Below are 20,445 nucleotides of genomic sequence, written 5' to 3' on the forward strand. Positions count from 1 at the left end.
TTGGTTCAATATACAGAAATCCATCAATGCAATCCACTACATAAACAAACTCAAAGAACAAAACCACATGGTCATTTCATTGGATGCTGGAAAAGCATTTGACAAAATTCAGCATCCTTTTATGCTTAAAGTCTTGGAAAGAACAGGAATTCAAGGCCCATACCTAAACATAGTAAAAGCAATATACAGCAAACTGGTAGCCAGCATCAAACTAAATGGAGAGAAACTTGAAGCAATCCCACTAAAATCAGGGACTAGACAGGGCTACCCCCTTTCTCCTTATCTTTTCAATATTGTACTTCAGGTTCTAGCTCCGGCAATTCGACAACATAAGGAGGTCAAAGGGATACAACTTGGAAGGGAAGAAGTCAAACTATCATTATTTGCAGATGACCTGATAGTCTACCTAAGTGACTCAAAAAACTCCACTAGAGAGCTCCTACAGCTGATAAACAACTTCAGCAAAGTGGCAGGTTATAAAATCAACTCAAGCAAATCAGTGGCCTTCCTATACTCAAAGGATAAGCAGGCTGAGAAAGAAAATAGGGAAATGACCCCCTTCACAATAGCCACAAACAGTATAAAGTACCTTGGGGTGACTCTTACCAAACATGTGAAAGATCTGTATGACAAGAACTTCAAGACTCTGAAGAAGGAAATGGAAGAAGACCTCAAAAAATGGGAAAACCTCCCATGCTCATGGATTGGCAGGATCAATATAGTTAAAATGGCCATTTTGCCAAAAGCAATATACAGATTCAATGCAATACCCATCAAAATCCCAACTCAATTCTTCACAGAGTTAGAAAGAGCAATTATCAAATTCATCTGGAACAACAAAAAACCCAGGATAGCTAAAACTATTCTCAGCAACAAAAGAAATTCTGGGGGAATCAGTATCCCTGGCCTCAAGCAATACTACAGAGCAATAATGTTAAAAACTGCATGGTATTGGTACAGTGACAGGCAGGCAGATCAATGGAACAGGATTGAAGATCCAGAAATGAACCCACACACAACTATGGCTACTTGATCCTCGACAAAGGGGCTGAAAACTTCCAATGGAAAAAAGATAGCCTTTTCAATAAATGGTGCTGGTTCAACTGGGGGTCAACATGCAGAAGAATGCGAATTGATCCATCCTTGTCTCCTTGTACTAAGCTCAAATCCAAATGGATGAAGGACCTCCACATAAAGCCAGACACTCTGAAGCTAATAGAAAAGAAACTGGGGAAGACCCTTGAGGACATCGGTACAGGGAGAAAGTTTCTGAACAGAACACCAATAGCGTATGCTCTAAGAGCAAGAATTGACAAATGGGACCTCATAAAATTACAAAGTTTCTGTATGGCAAAGGACTCCATCAAGAAGACAAATCGGCAACCAACAAATTGGGAAAAGATCTTCACCAATCCTACATCAGATAGAGGGCTAATATCCAATATATATAAAGAACTCAAGAAGTTAGACTCCAGAAAACCAAACAACCCTATTAAAAAATGGGGTACAGAGTTAAACAAAGAATTCTCACCTGAAGAACTTCGGATGGCGGAGAAACATCTTAAAAAATGCTCAACTTCATTAGTCATTAGGGAAATGCAAATCAAAACAACCCTGAGATTTCACCTTACACCAGTCAGAATGGCTAAGATTAAAAATTCAGGAGACAGCAGGTGTTGGCGAGGATGTGGAGAAAGAGGAACACTCCTCCACTGCTGGTGGGGTTGCAAGTTGGTACAACCACTCTGGAAATCAGTCTGGCGGTTCCTCAGAAAACTGGGCACCTCACTTCCAGAAGATCCTGCTATATCACTCCTGGGCATATACCCAAAAGATTCCCCAGCATGTAATAAGGATACATGTTCCACTATGTTCATAGCAGCCCTATTTATAATTGCCAGAAGCTGGAAAGAACCCAGGTATCCCTCAACAGAAGAGTGGATGCAAAAAATGTGGTATATATACACAATGGAGTACTATTCAGCCATTAGAAACAATGAATTCATGAAATTCTTAGGCAAATGGATGGAGCTGGAGAACATCCTACTAAGTGAGATAATCCAGACTCAAAAGATGAATCATGGTATGCACTCACTGATAAGTGGATATTAACCTAGAAAACTGGAATACCTAAAACATAATCCACACATCAAATGAGGTACTAGAAGAACGGAGGAATGGCCCCTTGTTCTGGAAAGACTCAGTGAAGCAGTATAGGGCAAAACCAGAACGGGGAAGTGGGAAGGGGTGGGTGGGAGGACAGGGGAGAGAAGGGGGCTTATGGGACTTTCGGGGAGTGGGGAGCTAGAAAAGGGGAAACCATTGGAAATGTAAATAAAAAATATATCGAATAAAAAAAAAAAGAGAGGACAAGCTCAAGACAAAGAATGTATCTGAGGAATCAGCTTGAACAGAAGCCTGAGGTGCAGGAAATATTCAATATTTCCAGGAAAAGAAGTTCCCCAAGTGCAAATTGTGTAGCTGGTTTTGAGCTTACCTATTCTAGGACAGAGCAGGCCAGGAGACTCCAGAGAGCTTTTCTCAAATCAGAGTTGATGGAATCCCTAGGGGGTTTGGCTGTTCCCGGAAGAGATTTACATAAAGAGTGTATGTTTTGGAGCTGAATTGGTGATAAGCACATAGGAGCCAAGAAGACCGTTATCAAACACAGGGGACAAAACATGTGAGGATAGAAGAGCAATAAAAATTCAGAAGTGATTTGCTGTGAAGAGAAACTGTAAGTTGACCTGACCAACTTTGCTTTGTGGCATTATGGGGACAGAGAGATGTAAGGTAGTGTTCATGTAGTAGGGGAGGAAGGGTCAGGCTTCCATTGCCACCTTCCAGGTATGCCAATAAAATAAAACTTTTTTTTAAAAAGTAGAGACACAAGCATGTTATTTTCTGACATAGAAAGAGAAAGCCAGGATCAAGAATGGAAAGTGCTTACCTCCAGGGAGTGAGGGAGGGAATGGAGATTATGGTGGTAGCAGGGGCCATGCTGATTTTAATATTCAGCTTTGTAGAATGATTTCCTCCTTAAACTGTGTACATATATATCTTTGATAAAAAAAATGACTAAATTGCAAAAAGGAAAATAAATCAGGTGGAAGCAAAAAAAAACCTAGTCTATAAATAGTGGGGCATTGATTTAACATGAAAATGTATTTTAAAACTATGAAACCACTTTTTCATTCTGCGATAAATAGATTTTTTTCCTGCTTGGATTGAGAAAGTGATTTTGGATAACCAAGAGTTTATGAAGGACCTTAGTAAAGGTTAGTATTGTTTTGTTGTTTTTCTGAGACAGGGTTTCTTTGTGTAGCCCTGGCTGTCCTGGAACTCTCTCTGTAGACCAGGCTGGACTTGAACTCAGAGATCCACCTGCCTCTGATTCCTGAGTGCTGAGATTAAAGACATGTGGCACTATTGCCTGGCTAGAAGAAACTTTTTGACCTGGAGAAAAATATGGGAGAACTTTCTAGTCTAAAACAAAAGGCAGGCTGTTCTGGAATATCTTACTTTTGGCGGAATGTTGTCAAGGGAGACTTTAATCTTGCTTTTGAGAGAATGCTTCAAAGTGATTGCCCTCATATCTCAAGACCAATTTAAGATGCTTATTTATTCAGCATCTAATGCATGCCAAGTATTACCAAAAACTTTGGCATTAACTATTGATGGTTAATATTGATTACTAACTTGACAGAGTCTAGAATTGCTGAAGAGACAAGATTCTAGGCATACCTGTGAGGGTTTTATCATGATGGTGTTAATTTGGGGGGAAGATGAGCCCTTAGAGTAGGCTCTAGAGTTGACCCTGAAGTGTGTCAAAAGGAGAAAGTTAGCTAATCCTGAGCATCTATTGCTTTCTGCTTTCCAGCTGTGGACATATTATGACCCACCCCTTCAAATTCCTGCTGCTATGTCTTTGTGGCCACTGTATCTTCTTGTACTATGAGCCAAGAACAAACCCTTCCTACCTGAAGTTTCATTTGTCAGGGTATTTAATCACAGCAAGAGGAATTAACTAGAAAGCCAACTAAGATCAAAGCCCTGATATATGTAGGTAAGGAGTTTGAAGCTCAGAAAGCTTGACTTGCCAGTACCATATCACTAGACAAGTAGATGTTACTGCATGATTATGACTAAGGCTGTCTGATTCCAAAACAATTCCATTATGTGACAACTGTGTATGGTACAAGTCTATGGACTTAATAAAGTCTAGGATAATGGCTTCCCCTACCTCTAACATCATGAAAGACCATTCATACAGAAGTTGGAGCAATGGCCCAGGTGATTGAGTTTTAGCATCTCCTAAGATGCTTGTTGCTCTGGTACAAGTTCATTTCTCTGAGTCACCTTCAAAACAAGGAGGTAGTACCAAATGTCTCACCCTTTCTTCTCCTTTTCAACATCTGGTGACACTATAATAAATTCCCAATGCACAGGAAATGCGGCAGGGACATAAGTCAGGGATAGTGTGGCACTAGAGTCAGCACCTTCGGCTCTGCTTGTGTTTTTAGGCCATTGACACAGCTCAGCAGAGGCTGATAAACATTTGAGGAAGAACAGCAGTAGTGTCTGCTCGTTTGGCTGTTCTCCCCAAAGTCTCTGGCATCTCAGTGATGGAGAGACCATTGAGTCTTCATGAGAAGGTTTTCACAAGACTCCTGCTTTATTATGTCCACCCATTCACCTCTTCTCATATTTATTCAGTGAGTATTGATCATAAATGTATTATGTCTTGGGCACTGCTAGGAGGCACAGTGATGGATAGGATACTGTCTTTGCATTCTAAAGAAGAGGTTCATTAGCAAATGACTGTGATGGAATGTTGAGTTTGTCTATCAAATAAATCTACTTAGGTCATGACATTTGCAGGAAAATGGATGAACCAGAAACCATCATGTTAAACAAAACAAACCAGACTCAGAAAGACAGATATTTCATTTTCTCATATCTGTAGAATTTAGAAAAATCAAAGGACATGAAAGCAGAAGAGAGATTGTTAGGGAAAAGAAAAGAGACCATGTGAGTGGGTCTTGTCTAAGAGGGAAACGAAAGGTGAATATGATCCAAATATGTTATTTACATGTATTAAAGAGTCACAATGAAACCATTTATTACTCATAATTAACATGTAAGGTGCAACTGTTTACAAAGATTACAGAAGAGAAATCTGTGTAGGGCACATCAATGACAGAAGGGGGTACTCGGATAATGTACCCATCTTGACAAAAGAATTGGTGCTTACAGGTAGAATTAGAGCCAGGATGAGCACTGTAGTCAGAGGTAGGTGGCCTGGAACAGTAGACCATGTTTAGAAAGCAAGAGAGTGGGGCTGTGCCTCTGCATGGTGGAGAGTCATCTTCTGAGGAGGAACACATTTAGATTCTGTGGACACAAGAAGACATCAAAGGGTTTGGATTCTCACCATGGAACAAAAGCTCAGAGGCCCAGACTTGCTGGAAGCCATCTGTAGAAGGGAAAGGGTTCAGGGAGTGAGCATGGAGACTGAGTCACATTTTTGTAAGAGCTGAACATGGAGAGGTAGAACTGGGCAAATGGATTCAGTGGTGTCAACTATCCAGACTGACTAAGGGCATCACCCACAGTGGATGCTGGAGCTGCCAGTCTATGGTCTTGCTGCTGCTGTTACTGCTGCTGCTGCTGGCTTTTGCTTAGGGTCCCTGGTGGCATGAGACTGGCTTCATTACCGGAGGTATGAGACTTGAGTGCTCTGCCCAGGTGGCTTGGGGAAGCTCTAGATGCCACAAAAGATGCCTTTCTCTGATGCAGAGTTGTTGGTCACTAAGGACATGTTTCTTGACCATAAAGTAGAGATGACAACAACCTACCATGTCTGGTTCTTGGGGTTCTACTGAGGAGGAGCAAAAATGAAGAGATACGGCAGAGATGGTAAACTGAGATGTATAGACCAGAGTTATTTTCAATTTCCTTATAAGTTGGTCCTTCCTGATCCATGCCCCTGACTCCTCTCTGAAGGAAGCAGTGAGCTTGATTTAATGCTGATATTAGGTTTGGGTTAACCTTGCACCTCCCAGTTTCTACACATTCTTTCAGGGCTCTGCGGGCTCCGAATTACATTGCACTCCAGTGTAGAGGCAGATGAAGCATTCATTTTTCCTGGGGATGTAAAACCTCATGCCTTTGCTTTTTTTTTCTTTCTGTCCTGAACAGGACATTGCCTGGAATGACCGGCACATTTGAGATTTGGTAATCGTCCTTTTTGAACTCACCTTTCACCTGTTGAGTTTCTTCACTGCACATCTGTATGGCTCCCAGCTGTTTGTTCTTTAGAAACCTGAAAGAGCAAAGGAGGACCCTACGGTTTTATTTGGGGATATATTTAATCATAATGGCATTATCACACCCACTCTGTATTACTCCTTTTCCCCAATATTTAGATTTCTGCCCTCAACACCACTGTGGCCGTAGTCCAGGTCCCAAAAGCAGTGCCTGAGGAGGAGCTGAGTGTGTGTACTCAGTACTTTTAAAACCTGAACCCCACCATTGGACTCTGTTTTCTCTGCTTGTGCCAGGAAGCATTCGTGAACCCCAAAAGACCACGAAGGAGCTGATTCCAATGCAATCGCACTAGGCTCTCCTTATTCAAGCTCAAGCTTAGATCACAGCATCTTCTCTCTAAGTCAGGAGAACGGGAGGGGGCCTCGAGCCCAGTTTCAGGCATGCATTAGAGGCAAGAAGGGGCTCTTTAGCCTGGCACACATCTGATTGGGGGCCCATTATGCCCCTTAACATAATTGGCTGGTGCTGAGCCAAACTGTAAACTTAACTTTTGTTTTTTCTCTTGATTGGTGGTTGTTAGGAAGTGAAGTGCTAGAGGCAGGCTTGTAACCTTGTTTGTTGATTGGTTAACTGGTGCTAGATGCAGGGCTTGTTGGGGGCTGGAGGGTGGGAATAATCTGGAAACTGGTGCTAGGTACTGGCCTGTTAGTTAACTGGAGTTTAACCTTAGGTTAAGTTTCCTAAGATGGAATCTGAACCCAAAAGATTTGGTCTCTTGAACCAAATATCTTTCCACTCCATTGTGATGGTAGTTCCTAGGTTTTCTCCTTTAGCCCTTTTCCTTCTAAAGTGGTGGTAATTTGAGAAAGCTGATGTTACTGTGGGGCTCCCCTAGACTGGCGATAGGAGCTGGGGATATAGTTTAGTCAGAAGGTTAGCATTCCTGAAACCATGGGCTCGATCCCCAGCACCACGTAAACCCCATGTGCTAGTACACAGCTGTAATCATAGCATTCAGGAAGTAGAGTCAGGCAGATATCCAGGGTCATCACTGGCTACAATGTAAGTTTAAGCTAGCCTGAGCTACAAAACATGGTGTTTCAGTGGGGGAAAAAAAAGCACTCGGGTGTGGGTTTCTTGAGAAAGTCATGCTGCTGCCAGTTGACACAGTGGGGTAGAATTCTGCATAGTCAGATGTCATCGTCTATATTATGATAAACTGTAGTAGCAGACAGGACTATTAGTGTCATCTCCACCATACGTAAAAATCTCTCCTTGAGACAGAAAGATATATAAGAACTGTGGCGTGTCCTTCCGACTGGAACATTAGGATTAAACATCTTAATCAGTTGACAATGAAATCCAGGCTTTTTGGTGGGAATACAGGTAGATGGCTTTTGTATTTATTTCGCACTAAAATTTTAATGGCCATTGAATTATGTTGCAGGTACTAACAGTCTCCAAATCAGTTAGGCAGAAACAGCTAGCGCATCTTTAGACATCAAGTCCGTAGCTGCTCTGTAACTAGGTCTCTGGGGTCTCTGTTGCTCCCTTGCTGCAGGGCATCTGGACCACCTCAAATCCCAAGCACAGATTTGCAAGGGTAGCTCATGAGATGAAAGTCTCTGCCAATGGAAGGAATCCATCCGTCAAAGACTCCCAGAGACGAGGTAATTTCTAGCAAAGGTTTTTGTGGCATTAATTTGTTTTACTCTGACAACTTGATTAATCAGTTTTATTGTGACAACTTGTTTTGCTGCTATGCTGCCTAATCAGGGAGCTGTCACCAAAATACTTTATGGCTTCCCTACTTTCCATCACAAATCAAAAACTCCAGCAACAGCTCACCAACATAAGAAGCGGCGATAATTAAAATGCATTCCGACAGAATTAGGAGGCATTCAGTTGGGTGATGCTATTAGGAGAGATTGCACTTGCAGAGAAAGGGACAATCAGACGGGGCTCTTTCTGACTAATTAGGCAGCTCTCCTGGCGAATCCCAAAGTGCCACACCTGTGTGAAGGTGCAGGGTGGGAGAGGAGCATAGTCGAGCACAGGCCTTTGCCTAGGCACTCATTAGGAGCAGGTCAGTTAGGAATCAGTCAGCCAGCAATGGGAAGTAGAAGAAGCTGGGCAGGAACAGGTACTGTGCCAGCAGAGTTCAGGATGCTTCATCCTTAAGTCAGCATGCTTTCTGGAGCTGTGCTTGAAGGAAAGAAAGGGGAGGCAGTTGGTGTGGAGTTTGGGTGGGGTCGGGGAGGGGATCAGGATGTGCATCTGTTAGAGGGACCTATAACAAGCTCTCATTTGTAGTATTTATTTATCTGCCCCTTTGCTTATGGTATACTCAGAGCAGAGGTGGTGAGATGACATCAAAAGCCCGGTCCCCCAAAATAGGAAAACTGAAAAGCTGATCATATTTATAAAACAAAAACCATAGTAACATTGGCCATTTCTCAGGTTCTAACAACATACAGGCTACTGCATAAGCAGCTCCACATACCTTTATTTAGGCATTGCAACAAGCCTATGAAGTTGGCGCTTTTTCATTTTATTTTATTTTAGAGAGGGAAAGTGAGGCTCAGGGAAGTTAAAGACTTCACCCAGCACCTTAGCAAGACAGAGAGTGTAGCTTCAAAGGCAGGCTGGTCTGACTTCAATGTTCTAACTAGCCTTTCCACTGCTTCACTGGGATTCCTCTGGCTCTGGCCTGCTTTCCTTCTCACAGAGAATGTCTTGCTGCATGGGACAGTTGCCATCTGTTTAGATGCAGGTGGCGAGAACCCTGACTCCAGGTCTCATGGCTGCGTGCAGCAGGTCTGGCCATGTGTGCAGCCGTGTGAGGGCAGGAGGGATCACTGCCCCTCCTCCACCCCACCCCCCAATTAGGCAGCCTGTCTCCTTCCCATCTTGAGTTATGAACGGGGTTCTGGATGCTCTTCCCAGGGAGGGTCCTGATTTGCAAGAGCTATGGAGATTAGTATTATGATAAGCAGAGCATTTATGGCCCCCAGATGCCACGGGGCACAGAAGTCAATATGTTACATGCTCATTTAGCATGTTTGGCTCTAATGGAACAGGTTGGAAATAATTGGCTTTTCCAGAAATGTTGCATTTCATTTCATTTTAGTCAGAAGGCACGCCTGCTGGGCGGTTATAACTGCAGCCTTCACAAATTTACCTCATTCTGAGGTCAGCAAGTCAGGGCTACTGGGGAAGATAGATGCATATATGTGGGGGCAAAGGTGTCCCAGGAAGGAAGGTGGCAAGTCAGATCTTTCTATGCTTATGAATTATTCCCAGTAATTCAGGAGTTAGCTGAATGTTTCCCACACTCTCTCTCTCTGTGTGTGTGAGTGTGTGTCTGTGCATGCATGCGTGCATGTGTGTATGTCTGTGTGTGACTGTGTGCATGTGTCTGTGTGTGTGCATGTGTGTATATGTGCGTGTATGCAAGTGAGTGTGTGCATGTGTCTGTGTGCATGTTTTTGTGTGTGTATATGTATCTGCATGTGTGGGCATGTGAGCCTGCATGTGTGTGTGTGTGTCTGTGTGTGCATGCATTTGTTCATGTGTCTCTGTGTGTGCGAGAGCATGCATGTCTGTGAGTGTGTGTGTCTGTGTCTCCGTGTGTGAGAGTGCATGTGTCTGTGTATGTGTAAGTGTTCCTGTGTCTCTCTGTGTGGGGGCATGTGAGCCTGCTTGTGTGTGAGTATGTGTATGCTTGTGCATATGCATGTGTTTGTGTGTTGAGTCAGGGTATCTCACTGGCCTGGGACTCACCAAGTCAGCAGGGCTCGTGACCAGCAAGCCCCAGGACCTGCCTTTTTCCACCCCTGAGTGCTCTTTACAAGGTATTCCAGTTAGTTTTCTTGTCAACTTGACACAAGCAAGCATCACCTGGGAAAAGAAACCTTGATTGAGAAATGCCCCCCACCTACCTGGCCCATAGGCAAGTCTGCGGGGACATTTTTTGATTAATGATTGACATGAGAAGGCCCAGTCAGTCCATCATCTGTAGGCAGATGGTCCTGGGTTGTATAAGAAAGCAGATTTTGCTACTGTTACGGATCTTAATATAAATGTCTGATATGCAGGATATCTGATATGCAACCCTGGAGAAAGGGTTGTTTGACAAGCCCCCCACAACGGTGTGGAGACCCATAGGTTAAAACCCACTGCTCTAAGAGATCATAAGAAGAGCCTCTGTCTTGAAAATCTTGAGATCAGACTTCTAGGAAAGCAACTGGTGGAGCAGTGGTGACTGTGGTTCTATTGAGCACTGTGATGAGGCCGATTTGGGGAATGCTGAAAAGTGGAACTGGCTCTTACTATAACTGGCTACTGGTTCCCTGGGGGAGGTTTTCTCCTGGGGTAACCCTGAAGAGAACTGGAAAGGGGCAGGAAGGATCTTGCTTTCTTCCACCTTCCAGAGTCCCTCTAACTCTCCCTGTCGGCAGAACCTAACAGGTGCCAGATGGTGTCATTCAGCTTTCCCTGGGGAGATGAGGGCAAACATCTGTTTCCCCTGCACAAGGCACCAATGACAGGTCAAAGAGACCATCCTGCTCATCAGGCTGTTTGGCTTGTTTACTGATCCGTGGGTGAACCCAAACAACTGCTTCACCAAAAGCCCATCTCAGTATTGATGATGACCTATTGACAACTTCATACTGGAGCCCCTTCGTTCGTTTAAACCCCTCACACCTATGAAGTCTGTCACCTCCGGATATCACGTCTCTGGGCAGGAGTGTGTGCTGCCGCGGCATGCAGAAGAGTCAGAAAGGTTGGGATCTCACGTGAAGGTCTAACACCCTTCCACACACCCCCTTCCATGAGGGAATGCTAATAGGTTTGGTTGTGCGAGAATCTGATGATTCTGATTTACAGCTGTTCTGATTTCAAGATGGCAACAGCCATGTGGACTGGCTGGTTTTGTGTGTCAACTTGACACAGGCTGGAGTTATCACAGAGAAAGGAGCTTCAGTCGGGGAAGTGCCTCCATGAGATCCACCTGTGGGCATTTTCTCAATTAGTGGTCAAGGGGGGAGGGGCCCCTTGTGGGTAGTACCACCTTTGGGCTGGTGCTCTTGGGTTCTATAAGAGAGCAGGCTGAGCAAGTCAGGGGAAGCAAGCCAGTAAGGAACATCCCTCCATGGTCTCTGCATCAGTTCCTGCTTCCTGATCTGCTTGAGTTCCAGTCCTGACTTCCTTTGGTGATGAACATCTGTGTAGAAATGTAAGCTCAATAAACCCTTTCCTCCCCAACTTGTTTCTTGGCCATGATGTTTGTGCAGGAATAGAAACCCCGACTAAGATATCATGTCACTACTCGAGGACAGTGTTCCACATCTGGCAGAGCAGAGGTGTGCTTTGCAGGGCCTCCGTGACATGGCGAAGTAGAATTTAGAAGGGCGGATGTGCAACGGAGAGACAACAACTTACTAACAGGCACAGACTGTCAGAAAAACACATCATAGGAGCTGAAAGGAAGTGAGAGTTAAGCCAGTCATTTCTAACAACTGCTCATGCTATTAAAGAAATAGGAGGGCAAAGGAAACCAGGCTGGCTTTTGCTGTACTTGTTTTAGCTCTGTGTGGCCGCTTCTGATGTGATTCTGTAGTCTTGGATAGATAGATAGGTTGAGATACTTTAATTTAACCTTCCAGTGGATGTGATCCTAGTTTTGAGCCATCCCTACCTCTTAACACAAACCCAGTATAGGACTGAGGAGATGGCTCAGTGAGGGCTGGATCTGGGATGCCCAGAAGCCAGGTAAATTCTGGGTGGGAGTCTTAGTTACTTTTCTATTGCTGTGAAGAGACACTGCAACTAAGGCAGCTTCTGAAAGAAAGCATTCAGTTGGGGGCTGGTTTATTGTGTCAGAGGCTCAGACCATGATGGTTATGGTTGGAAGCGTGGCAGCAGGCAGACAGGCATGTCACTGGAACAGTAGCTAAGAACTTCTACCCTCATCTACAGGTTATATTTTGAAACCTCAAAGCCCACTTCCAGTAACACACATCTCTGTAAATAGAGCCAAACCTTTTCTAGCAAGGCCACACCCCTTAATCCTGACCAAACAGTTCTACCAGGTGGAGACAGAGTGTTCAAATATACGAGTCTGGGGGTGTGGCATTCTCACTTAAACTACCCTGCTGTGCATAGCAGCTTGTCTATGATTATGGTGTATGAGATGAGACAGGGAATCCCCTGGGCAAGGTGGCTAGCCAGGCCAGCCTAACCATTGAGCTCCAGGTTCAGTGGGAAACTCTGTCTCAATATATAAGGTGCAGAGAGATCACGAAAGAAGTTAAAGCCTTCACATGATACATATATACACACACATGCACTTACTGAAAGGACTTTCAGCAGCAAGATGAAGGGGCTTAAAAGGGGGAGTATAGAGGGTTAGGTGAGTGTGGCTAGGCGGCGTGGGGGAAGGTGTCCAGGCAGGCCCTCGCCTGGGCACCTCTGCCCCTGAGGTACCACACACACACACACACACAGACATGGTATAGAATAGAGTTTATTCAGAGTAGAGGATGGGAGTTAGTGGTAGAGAGAGGGAGAGAGAGAGAGAGAGAGAGAGAGAGAGAAGGCCGGCCATGACCATGTGGAGGGGGGAAGAGCCCCAGGGGCAGAGAGGTGAAAGAGTGTGGGAGAGCAGAGAGCAAAGAGGGAGAGGAGGAGCAAGTAGCCCCTCTTATAGTGGGCCAGATCTTTGGGGCGGGGCATACCTGGCTATTGCCAGGTAGGTGTGGGGTGGAGCTTAGACAAAACCCCAACACTTACACATACATGTATATCTGTATACACATGTCAACATATATACATACACCCACTGCGTACATACATATATACCTATATAAAAGGTACAGACAGTGCCAGAGATCTAACCAACTAACCACCACAAGGCTTAGGTTTTGGAAGCAGGAAGCTCAGCCTTGAAGCTATTTAATCAAAGGCATTGATTGCACTGAGCTGTAGGAGTATCTTAGGGTAGGGAGGTTGGCTTCAAAGAGAAACATGGCTGTGCAGTGTTGTATTGTAATTGCTTTAACACGGGTGAGTCAATCTTTGTTTTTGTAGAAAACCCTTTGAGAGCTGTGACCTTGGCTTTTACTGTTAGCATAAGCCAAATGAGTTTTTTTGTTTTTTAAATTGCTTTCAGAGGAAAAAAAAAACAACACAAGGATAATTTTATATTCCAGAAGGTGACTTTTAAGTCAAATATTAAAAAATTTCAAATCAAAACATTCTTGTGATGGTTCGAGTAAAGTCTTAAGAAATTTCCTCTGGCTCTTACTTGGCTAGGAAAAGACGGACATCCTGCAAAAGAAGAACCGTAGGGGATGGGCAAGGCCTGGACAGGCTCTGCTGAGTGCTCTGGGGAGGGTTATGCGCCCCCCTTTTAACGTAGTCCACTTTACAGTGCCATGCTGCCTGTGACTTCTGTTCTCACAGGATTGCAGCGCTCCTGTGCAGCTTCGGCTGCTCTGGCCTCTGCCTCTCCACAGCCGAGCCTCACTGAGCTGAAAGGGGCAAAGTGCCCAATACAGTGATGGGAAAGTTGCAGCCGGAAAAGGGGAGGCTGGGTGTACCCCAAAGGTGGCCAGAAGCCAGTTCAAGTCAGGGGTTCCCTTCTCTGAGACATAGTGGCTGCTTGTGGAAGCGGACACACAATAAGCAGAAAGACTGGATGTTCTCACTGTTATCCTCCTAGAAAAGATGGCTTATCTGAAAGAATAAAGTATTCAGGCATTGCACGGATGGCTATTCTCTTAAAACCAATGCAGAGTGGATTGACGCACTCACCAGGTCCAAGCAGGCAGTGGGATACCCGATGGACTTGTTTGCATCAGCCGAACAATACCTCCCACTTTGTGTATCTATTCAATCCTAGTCATGGTTGAAATTGCTGTGCTCAAATTCCTTCTCTTTGATGGATCTGTGGCTCTGACAAACTGCGATCTTGCTGATAAGAAATTGGCTCGCTGGCTGTAAATACAAAATGGACCAAACGTATTTGGCTTTTTACTGGAGCTGACAGTAGGTGTTATGAGACTGTCATGTGACTACCACACAGGAACGGAGATGAGTTCCATCTCAGAATCCTCGTTGAGCCTGCCCTTGAGGAGTCCACTGAAGGCTACACGCCTGGGAATCCTGAGTGCATCGCTCCGCTCAAACTAAAAAGTCAAAAAGCTGGTTGTAATTCTTGACTGTTTTGTAGTTTCATTTTATGATATGTTTTTGAAGTTTTTTTGTTTGCTTCCTGTTATTCTTAAATGGTTGGACTGGTGCAGAGCAACCAGAACAGCCACAACAACAAAAGCAAACAGAAATCCGCCTATTTATCCAAAGGAAATGATAATTCAAAGCTTGAATTATCTGTGATAAAAACACAAAACTGACTGGATATGATGAAAATGAAGCGTTAGGGCTGCGGATGCAGCTCGTGTGTAGAGTATTTGCTAGCATGCATGAAAACCTTTTATTCTATTTGTATTACACATATTTTAATTATATATTTTACTCTTTTTTTTCTTTTTTTAACTTTTTTTATTCGATATATTTTTTATTTACATTTCAAATGATTTCCCCTTTTCTAGCCCCCCACTCCCCGAAAGTCCCATAAGCCCCCTTCTCTCTCCCTGTCCTCCCACCCACCCCTTCCCACTTCCCCGTTCTGGTTTTTCTGAATACTGCTTCACTGAGTCTTTCCAGAACAAGGGGCCACTCCTCCTTTCTTCTTGTACCTCATCTGATGTGTGGATTATGTTTTGGTACTCTTGACAGTCTCATATACATTTATAATTAATTTTAGTCATTTTCCCCGCCATGACTTTCTCTTAGCCTTATCTTCTTCCCACCTGTTTCCTCTTCTATTTCTGTGTCTTTTTTGTTGGTGTGACCCAGAGTTTAACCAGAATTGCTTCCATGGGCGTGAGTGGGGTATTAGTCACTGGAGCATCAGTAACATATCAGTGGCTACCTCACTGAAGGAAGTGACACTCCTTCCTGATGTCATAAACTGTCAGCCTCAGGGAGGGACGGGGCCTCTTGAGCCCTTCCATTTTCTAAGAGGAAATGCAGATCTTATCAGGTGCCACATCTGAAGTGAGTTCTTCAGTGCAATGGCCACCTTGTGTTCAGCAGGTGTCCCTTTGTAACGTGGCTCCTCCTCCTCTGGGTCTTCCATTCTTTATCCCTTCTCCCATGACGATTCCTGAGCCTTGGAGGGGAAACCCTGGACTCTGTCCTCAATACCGAATTTGGTATAGTACTTGTGAAAGGAAGCTGGTGTTTACCTGTACCACACATTTAGTAGTCATGTTATTTTTTTTTTTTTGCTTGAAATTATTTACTTATTTATTTGTAAGAATCATGGTATGTAAAGCCTATGTGATATTTCTGGAGTTCTACAGGGAGATTGGGAATATCTTTTCCTTTTAGACAGTGCTCAAGTAGCATTGACGCAAGGTAGTGAATAAGTGTGCCCAACTTGAAGTCAATTACAAAATTGGGGTCAGAGATAGAAAAGAGTAAGAATAGGGTCAGGGAGATGGCTCAGCAATTAAGCTGAGTTGTCCTTGCAGAGGACCTAGGTTCAGTTTCCAGCACCCATACGGTGGTTCACAACCACCTTAAACTCCACTTCCAGGGGATGTGGTATCCAGCTCTGACTTCTGTGAGCACCAGGCACATGTGTGGTCCACATACACTGATGTAGGCAAGACAGTCATACATATCTAAGAAAAAGAGTAAGAAAGTGGGATATTTAAACTTGAGGGAAAGTGTATAATTTGCATCAGTGATTTGGCACGAGAAGATGCAAATTGGTAGCTCAAATAGAAAGAGGAAAGTCAGTAAAGAGAGAGGGAAGCTGAACATACTCACTTTCACTTATAAAAAGATTTTTATTTAGAGATATGTGTGTTTCTGAGTGTGCATATGCGCATGTGTGTGGACAACCGTGGAGGTCAGAAGAGGGTGTCAGATCCCCTGGATCTGGAGTTAGGGGTGATTGTAAGAGGCTAGATATAGGTGCTGAAACTTAACTCTGATGTTCTGCAAGTGTTCTTAACTGCTGAGTCATCTCTACAACCTTTTCTCTCTCTCTCTCTCTCTCTCTCTCTCTCTCTCTCTCTCTCTCTCTCTCTTAAAATTACATTTAATTACATGTTTAATTATTTTGTCTCATTCCCTCTTTTTTAAAAAAATTACGCTTAGTTACATATTTACTTATTTTAGCCTCATATTTACTTATTTTGTGTATATATGTGCGAGCATACACGCTACAATTCCCAGGTGAGAGGACAAGGTTCTGGAGTCAGCTCTTTCCTTCACCATGCAGGTCGCACTTGCCAGACGAGCTTTAGGTGACCCTGCCTCCTCCCCGGCTCTCACTTTTGTCTTCTTCTTTTTTAAAAAGGTAATTTATACTTTCACCAAGGTACCTCAGGTAATTATGTGAAACAAAATATACTTATCTAGTTAGCGTATTCAGGTTTCTGCAACTATTTTCCACAAAATACTCCTTGAGGCATAGCCAATTTTCTATTTGGGTAATGAAAACTTGAGACAAGCTAAACTAAACTAGTGTAAGTTTTTTCTTTTACTTCTTTTTTTCTTTTCCTTTCTTTCTCTCTCTCTTTCTTTCTTTCTTTCTTTCTTTCTTTCTTTCTTTCTTTCTTTCTTTCTTTCTTTCTTTCTTTCTTTCTTTCTTTCTTTCTTTCTTTCTTTCTTTCTTTCTTTCTTTCTTTCTTTTTCTTTTTCTTTTTTCCTTTGGAAAGACCAAAACTCCTTTATGGTGTCCAAATGAGACAGATGATATGAACTGTGTTTCTGTCTACCACTGGACTGGCGTCACATTACAGAAATCATAAGTGTCCAGCCCATAGTGGTCTGAGGGTGAAGGGTGGTCACGGGGATTGGTCATGATGGCGCTCAACTCATACCACAGGAATTGCATTGTTAAAGGGGTATAGACTCAGAGCTGGGAGTTCTCTGTGAGAAATGGCCTTTAGGATGCTGAGCAGCTGCATAGAGAGGTATTTGTCTTAGTTAGGGTTTTATGCTATGAACAGACACCATGACCAAGACAACTCTTACAAGCATGACATTTAATTGGGGATGGCTTGCAGGTTCAGAGGTTCTATTATCATCAAGGCAGGAGCATGGCAGCATCCAGGCAGATGTGGGGCTGGAGGAGCTAAGAGTTCCACCTCTTGTTCAGAAGGCAGCTTGCAGATGACTGTCTTCCTGGCAGCTAGGACTAGGATATCAAAGCCCAAGCCCACAGTGACACACCTACTTCAAGGCTACACCTACTAATAGTGCCACTCCATGAGCCAAGCACATACAAACCATCACAGTATTGTTCAGAGGTATCTGTGCACAGGCTCAGCTCACTCCCCACACCACAGAACTGTGTACCCTCACTGACAATGAGCTTAGTTGAGAGACAAGCACACCCTGTGCGTCTTAAACATTTCTCATCTTGTGTATGCTCTTTTCCAGTGAAATACTCAGAATCTTAGTCTGTGTTCTTTCTCCTGTCTTTTTAATCTCTCCGTTTTCAAGTATTATTCCTGATAAGCCTATAAACATATTTCTGATGAAATTTCTGATAAGCATCTATTCTTTTATAAACAAAAAGCGAGCAAGCAATGGGAACCTAGATGGACAGGCAAACAAAGACTGCAATTGCTTGTAAGTAATAGCTTATTCAGTCTGTAAGGAGATGCCAGTCTGTCTTCCGCTCCTGTAATCTAAGGGCTTGGGAAAGCTGAGGTGGGAGCACCAAAGGGTCAAGGCCAGCCTGCCCACACAGCACACTGACACTATCTAAAAAGAAAACCTCAGTTCATTATTCCTGTTTCCTATTTACAGGCAAATAAAATGCTGGCTGGGAGTTTATACAATTTGATCTGTTGTTAACCCCTGTATTCACTTATACATATTGTTAAACAACATGTAAGTTTGTGTTTAAAATGGCAGAAGGGTTGCTATATCTGCCTACAAGTCATCAGAGCTGTATTTTGTTTTTAAGTACAACTCAGGTCAAGAAAGGATGATTACATATTTCCATTCATTCTCATGGCCATCTGGCCATCTCTCCTGTCCCTCCCCAGACCTGATTCTGAGCCCCCCTCCCCATGGGTATCTTCAGGATGTGTCAGAGACCTGGGATAAGGGAGGCACCCAAGAATCAATGGGGTGACCTTAGTTGTGACTCACAGCACTAGAGATATGGAACCTGAAAAGGCCACCTCCTGTAGCCAGGCAAGAACCACAGTGGGGCAATGGGAACACCACCCTACCCACAAAACCTTCCACCCAAAATTTATTCTGTCTACAAGAAATGCAGGCACTGGAGATGGAGCGAAGACTGAGGGAATGGCCAACCAATAACCGGCCCAGCTTAAGACCTCCACCCATGTGTAAGCACCAATCCCTGACACTGTTAATGATACTCTGTTATGTTTGCAGACAGGAGTCTAGCATGGCTGTTCTCTGAGAAGCTCCACCCAGCAGCTGACTCAAGTGGATGCAGAGACCCACAGCCAAACAGTGGATGCAACTTGGGAACTCTTATGGAAGAATAGAAGGAAGGATTGTTTATGGCCCTGAAGGGGATAGGAACTCCATAGGAAGACCAACAGAGTCAACTAACCTGGGGCTCTCAGAGACTGAACCACCAACCAAAGAGCAAACACAGGTTGGACCTATCCCACCTCTACATGTGTAGCAGATGTGCAGCTTGGTCTTCATGTGGGTCCCAAACAACTGCAGCAGGGGCTGTCCCAAAAGCTGTTGCCTGTCCATGGGATATGTTCTTCTAACTGGGCTACCTTGTCTGGCCTCCATGGGAGAGGATGCACCTAGCCCAGAAGAGACTTGATTGTCAGAGTGCAGGGTGCTACCCAGGAGGGTCCCTACCTGGTCAGAGGAGAAGAAGAGGGGATGGGGGAAAGATGGCAGGTGACTGGGTGGGGACAGTGAGTGGGATGCAAAGTGAATAAAGAAATAACGATAAATAAATTTTAAAAAGAGATGATGATTGTGTTTTTATATTTTATTTTTTGTTATTACCACCTTTTTGTGTATGTGTGTGTGTGTGTATGTGTGTATGCGTGTGTGCCCTCTCTTTCTCTCTCTCTCCCTCCCCCCCTCTCTCTCTCACGTGTATGTGCACAGGTACCTTTGTGCCCTTGTGCAGGTCAGAGGACAGCTTTCAGGAGCAAGCTCTCTTTTTCCATGTTTTCAGACTTGTAAGCATGAGTTTATATTAGCTGAGCCATCTTGCAGGCCCCTGATTGTAATTTCATGTTTTTAGTTGTCTGTCACATATCACCAGTCAGACACTCCATATCTGCAGATCACACAGGTGGCAGACTCTTCCCAAGTCCAGTCCCCTTTAATTCACTCTTTAGCATTCTCCACAGCGAATCCTTCCCTTGGCCTCCTCCCTCCTGTACAAACTCTGTTTTCTGGATTTTATAGATCCTCTTTGGGCTTGTTCCAAGTTCCCTCTTAGAAAGTGTTTTGTGGCAAGTGAACCATTTATATGTGCTCTCTAGAATTTTCTTGATGGTCTTACTTTTTTATTTCAAGTCTGATGATTTGCCTAAATTCTTGGCTGAAATAATTTCCCCTCCCATGTGTGGAGACATCTTTCTGTTGTATTCTAGTGGCTGCCAGTAAGGGGACCTATTCCCTACATGGGTGTTCAGTTGGTACAGTAGTAAAAAAGCCTGCACACAGGTGTCTTATCCTGGAAGCCCCAATTCTCCATTTTAGAGAATTTAAATAATATCTAAACAATTATTTTCCCTTGACTTTTCTCCCCTTGGATATTTCATTACTGAACCTTCCAATCCCATCTCTCCTGCTATGCTCTCTTTGCCTTGGTCTCTGCTTCTGCTTTCTGTGACATTTCTTCAACTTTCTCAAGTAGTCTATTGATTTTCTTTTATCTCAGTTATTCTGTATGTATATTTTTAAATTTTATGACCTTTTTATTATTCCCCGAGTGTTCCTTTTTATAGCAACCTATTTTTGTCTGCACTTGTGTCATGCATATAATCTACTTTTATTCCTGTAAAAATGTTAGAGTTAGTTTTCACTCTTTGCTATCCCCACCCCACCTCCTATCCTGATTCACCA

The 20,445-nt window shown here is 43.7% G+C and overlaps 1 long non-coding RNA gene across 1 annotated transcript in view; it reads left to right on the forward strand.

Moving 5' to 3' along the window:
* LOC127689103 (uncharacterized) overlaps positions 1-19,331 on the forward strand; it is a 75,536-nt gene extending 56,205 nt beyond the window's left edge. The window contains exon 2 of the long non-coding RNA XR_007978834.1: positions 18,769-19,331. This is a non-coding gene — a long non-coding RNA (uncharacterized LOC127689103). The remainder of the gene's footprint in view (positions 1-18,768) is intronic.
* The last annotated feature ends 1,114 nt before the right edge of the window (positions 19,332-20,445 follow it).

This window comes from Apodemus sylvaticus, chromosome 7 (assembly GCF_947179515.1).
Source record: "Apodemus sylvaticus chromosome 7, mApoSyl1.1, whole genome shotgun sequence".
Taxonomy (NCBI): domain Eukaryota; kingdom Metazoa; phylum Chordata; class Mammalia; order Rodentia; family Muridae; genus Apodemus; species Apodemus sylvaticus.